The sequence below is a fragment of the Gopherus flavomarginatus genome, chromosome 18 (assembly GCF_025201925.1).
Source record: "Gopherus flavomarginatus isolate rGopFla2 chromosome 18, rGopFla2.mat.asm, whole genome shotgun sequence".
In the NCBI taxonomy this organism is placed as follows: Eukaryota; Metazoa; Chordata; order Testudines; family Testudinidae; genus Gopherus; species Gopherus flavomarginatus.
Window position 1 is genome coordinate 4,805,878 of NC_066634.1, and position 7,964 is coordinate 4,813,841.

A 7,964-nucleotide genomic window follows, 5' to 3' on the forward strand; every position below is an offset into this window, starting at 1 on the left:
CCTGTCTACCTGAAAACTGAACCCAAAATGACAGATCCTGTGTGGTTCCTAACCCCCACTGGTGATCTCAGAGCGAGTCTGGGCTGTTGGTATTAGCGGCCCTGGTTTGATACGGACCCCGGTTGGCAGACAAGCTCCCCTGTAGCTGTACAGACACAGGGACGTTCCTTCTCCGAAATAGGAAAAGCCGCGCCCAGACCGGCTCCACAGTGACTCCAGGTGTGAATGGCACCTGACTGGGGGAGGGACCGTCTCTGTGTCGTGTGTCCGTACAGCTCCGAGCACACGGGGGAGCTGGCTGAGGACAGGGGCTCCTGGTAATTAACACTAAAAAAAAATTAAAATATAATGGAGATACATTTATCTCCTAGAAGTGGAAGGGACCCTGAAGGGTCAGCGAGTTGAGTTGAGTCCAGCCCCCTGTCTTCACTAGCAGGAGCAAGTACTGATTTTTCCCCAGATCCTGAAGTGGCCCCCTCAAGGGCTGAACTCACATCGCTGGCTTTAGCAGGCCAATGCTCAAACCATTGAGCTCTCCCTCCCCCCCAAATCTAGGGGGATCCAGGCCAGCTGGCTTCACAGGGTATATGGGGCCTGAGGTACATCCCCTCACACACCCTGCCCCACCCCAGTATTGCCCTCTGCCATTGGAGTGAACCCCCGACCACTATTACCCAGAATCCCCTCTGCTCCTGCCCCTCACTAGTCCCATAGATTGTTCTGCTGTGGGTCCCTGGGTCCTCGAGGGGGAGATGCAGGGGAAGCAGGTACTGAACCAGCCACTCATGGCGCTCACAGCCTGGTGCTGCTTCCCAAGGGGATCAGAACTGAAGCGGAGCATCCTCATCATCGCCGGGGTGAGCTCGTTGGCCGTCGGCCTCCTCCTCCTCCTCCTGGCCTTCCTCTGCTACAGACGAACCCGAGGAGGTGAGTGCTCCGCCCAGCGAGGGAAGGGTTATACCCGCTGCTAAGCTGGGCTGGGAAGGGGTCACGGCTTGGATGGGAGATGGGGAAGGAAACCCAGGGGGTGGGGCAGGGGCCCAGCAGGGGGCGTCTCCCCTGGCAGGGAGAGCTGGCCCCAAAGCCCCTGGGCAGCACTAGGGGGCGCTCTGCTACAGGTGGTGGGGGTTCAGTAGGGGGCACTGTGCTGCAGGGAGTGGGGGGCGCACTAGGGGGCGCTGTGCTGCAGGGGGTGGGGCAGGGGCCCAGCAGGGGGTGTCTCCCCTGGCAGTCCGGGCTGTCCCCAAAGCCCCATGGCAGCACTAGGGGGCGCTGTGCTGCAGGGGGTGGGGGCTCAGTAGGGGGCACGGGGCTATGGTGGTGGGGCAGAGAGCTCACCAAGGGGCACTGTGGTGCAGGGGTAGGGGCTCACTAGTGGGCGCTGTGGTGCAGGGGGCAGGGACCTGTCTCTAGGGTATCCAGGCTCAGCAGCTAGAGGGTGAGATGCTCCCCAGGCAGAGTGGGGTGGGAGGGACTCCCTCCTGGGCTCCTCATCCCAGCTGCCCTATAGGGCTGTGGGGCAGGGCTGGTACATAAGATCGGGTCGATTCTTCTTCATGTCTCTGCTGGGAAAGGACCAGCCCCAAGACAGAGCAGGTGAGACCCCAGCTCCACTCCCCACCCCTGATTTACCTGATACAGGACACAGGACTCCTGGGTTCTCTCCTCAGCTCGGGATGGGGAATGCTGTCTAGTGGTTACAACATGGGGGGCTGGGAGCCAGGACTCCTGGGTTCTCTCCCTGGCTAGGGATAGGGAGTGGTGTCCAGTGGTTACAACGGGGGGGCTGGGAACCAGGACACCTGGGTTCTGTTACTAACTCTCTTTTTCCCCGTAGGGAGTCTGAGGCTGCAGCCACAGTCTGTAAGTCACATGTAAGGGGGCAATGGAGCAGGGGGGAGGGGCGGGTGTCCCCTGGCAAGGTCTGTGTCCTGTGAGGGGGACATGCTGATGTGGGGTGCAGCCCTGACTCATTGTGTGCCTTTGGGGGCACCCCGCCCTGTGCCTCAGTTTCCCCGATGCACCATGGGGCTAGTGACCCTGCCCCACCCCAGTGTGTTGAGGGTAGCTGGGCCAGTCTGTGAAGGACTCAGATATGGGATGGGGGCTGGGCCCATGGCCCTGATCTGGATCCAGCCGCTCACTGGGGGTGGGGGTGTCTCTATTCCACAGACGCCCTCATGGGCGAAGGGAAGCAGCTGGATGTCCTGGTAAGTTCCCCCCACTCCTCGCCCACCCCCCCACACCAATGGACCATCCAGCCTCCTCCTTCCCCCACGCCCCCAGCCTGCACAGGTCCCACTAGAGCCATGTTCTGATGCCAGGCCCCAGACTCTGCCTGGCCGCCCCATATCCCCTCAGGGCAGACACCGGAGCTGGGGATCAGCAATGGGGCTCCCCCACAAAAGGGTCCGATGACCCAGAAAACAGAGAATAAGAGCCTGACCTTGCACCCCCCCAAACTCACCTCCACCCCCCTCAAACCTTCCTCCAAACCTTTGCATTTGTCTGAGATTTGGGGAGGGTCAGCGGAATTCCATGGGGGGCAGGTGCCAGGGGGGTGGGGAATTTCCCTGATCTCTGCCCCATGGGGCTCTGTGGGCTGGATTGGCGGGGGGGAGGGGGTGTTGCTGGATTCCCTGGGGGGGTGAGGGGAGAGCAGCTCTCGGGAGCCCCCTGCTGGACAGGACAGAGCGTTTCAGAGCAACTGTGCATGTGGGGAGGGGGGGCTGTGGGGGGACATCACTGCAGCCTGGTGGCTGGGATCAGAACTGGCTGGTGTGTGTGAGTGTGTGTGTGTGTGTGTTGGTGTACACACACACACACACACACACACACACACACACACACACACACACACACCGGTGTATCTCTCCCCTCCCAGCCCCAGAAGCCTAACCCTGGCACCGAGGGACACACCTACGCCGAGCTGGATGGCCAGGCGCTGCAGGGCAAGAGGGGGGGCCCGGCCCCTGCTCCCGAGCCTGTCCTGTACGCCTCCATCGATATCAACTAGGAGCCCCACGGGTAGAGCCCCCGGGGTGCAGGGGTGCCCCCCACCCACCCGCATAGCATGAACCCAGGGGGAGTTATCGCAGTGACGGGGCAGGCAGCATCGGCCACCAGGGGGTGACAGAGTGATTTCCCCCTCAGAGAACAGGCCTGGCTTATAGCCCCCCCATAACCCTCCCTCCAGCAGGTGCTGCCCCACCCAGCCCCACGGGTGGGGGGCCTGGGGGGCTCAGCACCAGGAGGGGGAGGGGATGTGCTGAGGCAGCTGTTTGTGTTATTTTGCATTTTGTTAATCTCCAGATTTGTAATAAACACAGAACCGCAAACCAGCCCCCCCCGGGTCCCCCGTGGCCCCCCTGTACCCACGCCGGGAGTGTGTGTTACACCTGGGGGAGATGGGATCGCTCTGGGCTGGGTGTGGGGGCTGGTATCCGGGGACCCTCGCCCAGCACTGGGATGCGACCCCTCTGGAGAGGGGTGCGGCAGCTGTTTCACCCAGAGAGTTGATGGCCGCGACCTGGGTAGGCTAGGGGACAGAGCTGGCCGAGGGACACAGGCAGGAGAGAAGAGAACGGCCGCCCCAGAAGCAATGTAACCTGGCGCTCCAGCCTTCCAGCCCGCATGGCGTTTCCCCACTGGGGCCCCAGGCCCTGCCACTGGGCTGACCAGGGAATCCTCGCTCACTGGGGGCAGTGTGGGGGCTATGGCACAGAACGAGGCAGTCTTGATTCCCTCCAGCAAGGGGCGGCCAGGACACACACCCATGCTGACATCTCCCCTGGCAGCCCCTCCCCACACTTTAGCCCTTGCAGGGGCAGGGGAGCTGCTCTAGCAAACCCATTTCCATCCCCACTCATGCACCGAGCTCACAAGCCTCAGCTCTGGGTTGCCAGGTGGCATCGACACCGAGGGCCAGATGGGGGTGGGTGGAGATCCCTAGTGGGCAGCAGGGAGAGGCGGTGATGGCAATTCGGGAGGGGCTCTGGGGAGCGACCAGCAGCCCCCCGACACTCTCCCCTTCTGGCACACGGCCTTTGTTGTGATTGCTGATTAGCATTCTGCCGTGCGCCTCCGCTAGCGGCTGCTAGGAAGCCAGCGGCCTTACCGGCATCTCGGCTCTGCCAGGAACCAGCCGCTCGTAAACACCGGGCTGGCCAGAAATCCCGGGGGAGCCCCCCCCCAACTCTGTGTGCTGAGGGGGTAAGTGGGCCTGGAGAGCCCCCCCACCCAGCATATACACATGGCAACATACACAACCCCTCCCTCCACCAATGCACCCCAGCAAGGGGCCTCTGGGGCTGGGCTGCTTTCTTGCAGTAGAAGGGGAGACGGGTGGCACCAGGGGGTGTCATGCCGGGGGAGGGCAGGGGGAGACGCCTGGGAGCGTCACTGGGAACAACACTGCTGGATGGGAGCCAGCGCCCCCTAGAGGGGAAAGGCCCCATGCCCCATTCCCTGCCCCCCTGAGCCAGCCAGTCCCTGCCCAGGGCCGGATGGGGTGTCCCCTCTCATTCGCTGTCCTCAGGGGCCCTGAGTGTGTCACTGAGGCTGGGAAATGAAATGAGCCCACTGCCAACCAGCTGCAGCCAAGGGGAACCTGCCATGGGGGTTAGGATGTGGGCAGGGTTCCTGCCCATGGTGTGGGGAAGAGAGGGGGGCTAGGAGAGAAAGAGGGAAAAGAGAAGTGGATGGAGAGGGGGGTTGGGAGCCAGGACTCCTGGGTTCTCTCCCTGGCTCTGGGAGGGCAGTGGGGTCTAATGGTTGGGAGCCAGGACTCCTGGGTTCTCTCCCCAGCTCTGGAAGGGGAGCAGGGTCTAGTGGTTTGAGTGTGGTATAGTGGTCGGGGGTGGAGGAGGACTCCTGGGTTCTCATCCCAGTTCTGCTACAGCTGTGGACAAATCCATTCTCAGTGCCTCAGTTTCCCCATCTGCCCCATCGGGTGAGGGCTCCCAGCTGACCCCAGGGGAGGGTTACGAGGGCTGGTGAATTCCCAGCAAAAGGCCATGGGCTGTGTTCAGGCATCCAGCCCACATCCGGGGGCCGGTGATGGAGGAGACCCAGCGAGGGTTCAGGACCCCTGGGACCTGGCTCTGAGAACCGGCAGCAGGAAGAACTGAGCATCCAGCCAGGTGCTACTGACACCTGCCAACCATCCATCAATCCCCCTACTCCACTATAGGGCCCTGGCGTCCCCATGGCCACTCCCCAATACCCAGGGGTGGCCACTGAAACCTGAGCAGGGGGGATAGCAGGGATTCTCTCCCCGGACTCCTGGGTTCCGCAGAGGTTCCCCCAGACTCTCTCTCTGGGGGGCAGGGGACACTATGCCTGCTGCTCTATTGGCGGTGGGGGGGCGGATCGTGACTGGTATTTGAGGGGTGTCCTCCCCCAGCAGGGGGCACTAGCAGGCACCCAGATTTTAAATGGTTTTTCGTTATATCCCTTGTTCAGCTCCCATCCGGCTGCAGTCCAGGGACTGGCTGGCTCAGGGAGGCAGGCAATGGGGCAGGAGGCCTCTCCCCTCTAGGGGGCGCCGGCTCAGATCCAGCCCCAGGGCGGGGAACCACTGACTCGGGGGTGGGGGTGGGGAATGGGGCCCAGGGCCTGTCCCCTCAAGGGGGGGCTGGCTCTGATCCAGCCCTAGATCAGTAGATACTAAAAGTCCTTCCTCTTGGGTGGCTCACGTGTAATGAGTTTGTTGGGTCTCAGCCCCATTCCTGGGCACCCACAGTGCACAGCCCCCTCCTCCGCCAGGTGATCTAACGGAGCCCTGGATGGGCCACGGAGACTCGCCCCTTTTTGCCCCCAGCCCCGTGTGTGTGTGTGTGTGTGGGGGGCTTCGGAGCTGAGATAAAGAGACGAAAATGCGAAGCGGAAAGAAAGTGAAAAAGAAAAAGAAAGAGAGGGAGGGGAGGGGGAGGGGGAGAGGGAAGATCAGGAAGGGGAGAAGCACAGACGAAGCAGGAGGATGGGGAGGGGGAAGGCGGTGGGAGAGGGGAGCAGGGACTGGGAGAAGGGGCAGATGGAGGAGGAGGGGAAGGAGAGCGGGGCAGAGGGGAGGGCACTAGGGGGAAGGGCCAGATGGAGGAGGAGGGAGAATGAGCTGGGAGAGGGGAGCGGGGCAGGGGGAACTCGTGCGGGGGAGCAGACAGAGGAGGAGGGGGAAGGAGGTAGGAGAGGGGAGCTCGGGGGAGGGCAGTGGGGGGGAAGAAGCGGAGGGAGGAGGGTGAAGGAGGTAGGAGAGGGGAGCTCGGGGGAGGGCAGTGGGGGGGGAAGAAGCGGAGGGAGGAGGGGAGCAGGGCGGGGGAAGACGCAGGGGGAAGGAGGTGGGAGAGGGGAGCTCGGGGGAGGGCAGTGGGGGGGAAGAAGCGGAGGGAGGAGGGTGAAGGAGGTAGGAGAGGGGAGCTCGGGGGAGGGCAGTGGGGGGGAAGAAGCGGAGGGAGGAGGGGAGCAGGGCGGGGGAAGACGCAGGGGGAAGGAGGTGGGAGAGGGGAGCTCGGGGGAGGGCAGTGGGGGGGGAAGAAGCGGAGGGAGGAGGGTGAAGGAGGTAGGAGAGGGGAGCTCGGGGGAGGGCAGTGGGGGGGAAGAAGCGAAGGGAGGAGGGGAGCAGGGCAGAGGGAAGACGCAGGGGGAAGGAGGTGGGAGAGGGGAGCTCAGGGGGGAGGGCAGTGGGGGGGAAGAAGCGGAGGGAGGAGGGGAGCAGGGCAGAGGGAAGACGCAGGGGGAAGGAGGTGGGAGAGGGGAGCTCGGGAGGGGAGGGCAGTGGGGGGGGAAGAAGCGGAGGGAGGAGGGGAGCAGGGCAGAGGGAAGACGCAGGGGGAAGGAGGTGGGAGAGGGGAGCTCGGGGGGAGGGCAGTGGTGGGGAAGAAGCGGAGGGAGGAGGGGAGCAGGGCGGGGGAAGACGCAGGGGGAAGGAGGTGGGAGAGGGGATCTCGGGGGCGGGGGCCGTGGGGGAAGAAGCGGAGGGAGGAGGGGGAAGGAGGTGGGAGAGGGGATCTCGAGGGGGGCCGTGGGGGAAGAAGCGGAGGGAGGAGGGGGAAGGAGGGAGGAGAGGGGAGCTCGGGGGGGAGGGCAGTGGGGGGGAAGAAGCGGAGGGAGGAGGGGAGCAGGGCGGGGGAAGACGCAGGGGGAAGGAGGTGGGAGAGGGGAGCTCGGCGGGGAGGGCAGTGGGGGGGAAGAAGCGGAGGGAGGAGGGGAGCAGGGCGGGGGAAGACGCAGGGGGAAGGAGGTGGGAGAGGGGATCTCGGGGGGGGCCGTGGGGGAAGAAGCGGAGGGAGGAGGGGGAAGGAGGGAGGAGAGGGGAGCTCGGGGGGGAGGGCAGTGGGGGGGAAGAAGCGGAGGGAGGAGGGTGAAGGAGGTAGGAAAGGGGAGCTCGGGGGAGGGCAGTGGGGGGGAGGAGCAGATGGAGGAGGGGGCACGGGGGGACAGTTGGGGGAAGGGGCAGGTGGAGGAGGAGGGGGAAGGAGGCGGGAGAGGGGGCGGGGGGACGCGGGGGAGGACAGCTGGGGGGGTCGGCAGACGAAGGGGGGGTGCACTCCGCTCCCAGCCTTCGGGAAGGTCTGTGACTGTCCCTGTGCAGGCGCTGAAGGGTTAACAGCTGGGCTGCGTGTTTCTTGGCGGGGGCGGGGGGGGGTTACGGGACTCCCCCCAGGAGGGAGAGGGGAGCAGAGCCAGCCCTGCCCTCCCCCGGGTGTCCCTAGCCCCGTGCAGGCAGCGAGGGGGAGGGACCACAGCGCACATCCCCTCCCTGTTACCAACAGTGCCCTGCACACTTCCAGGAATCACCCTGAGCCGGTGGGGGCGGGGGGGGGGTTACCCAGCCCCGCCTGCCAATCAGAGCCCAGCCAGCCTGCCCCCAGCCCCCCCCTCTGGCCAATGGGATGGGGATGGGGCCCATTCACAAAAATAAATATGAAACACTCCCCCCTGCCGGATACACCCCCCTCCCCAGT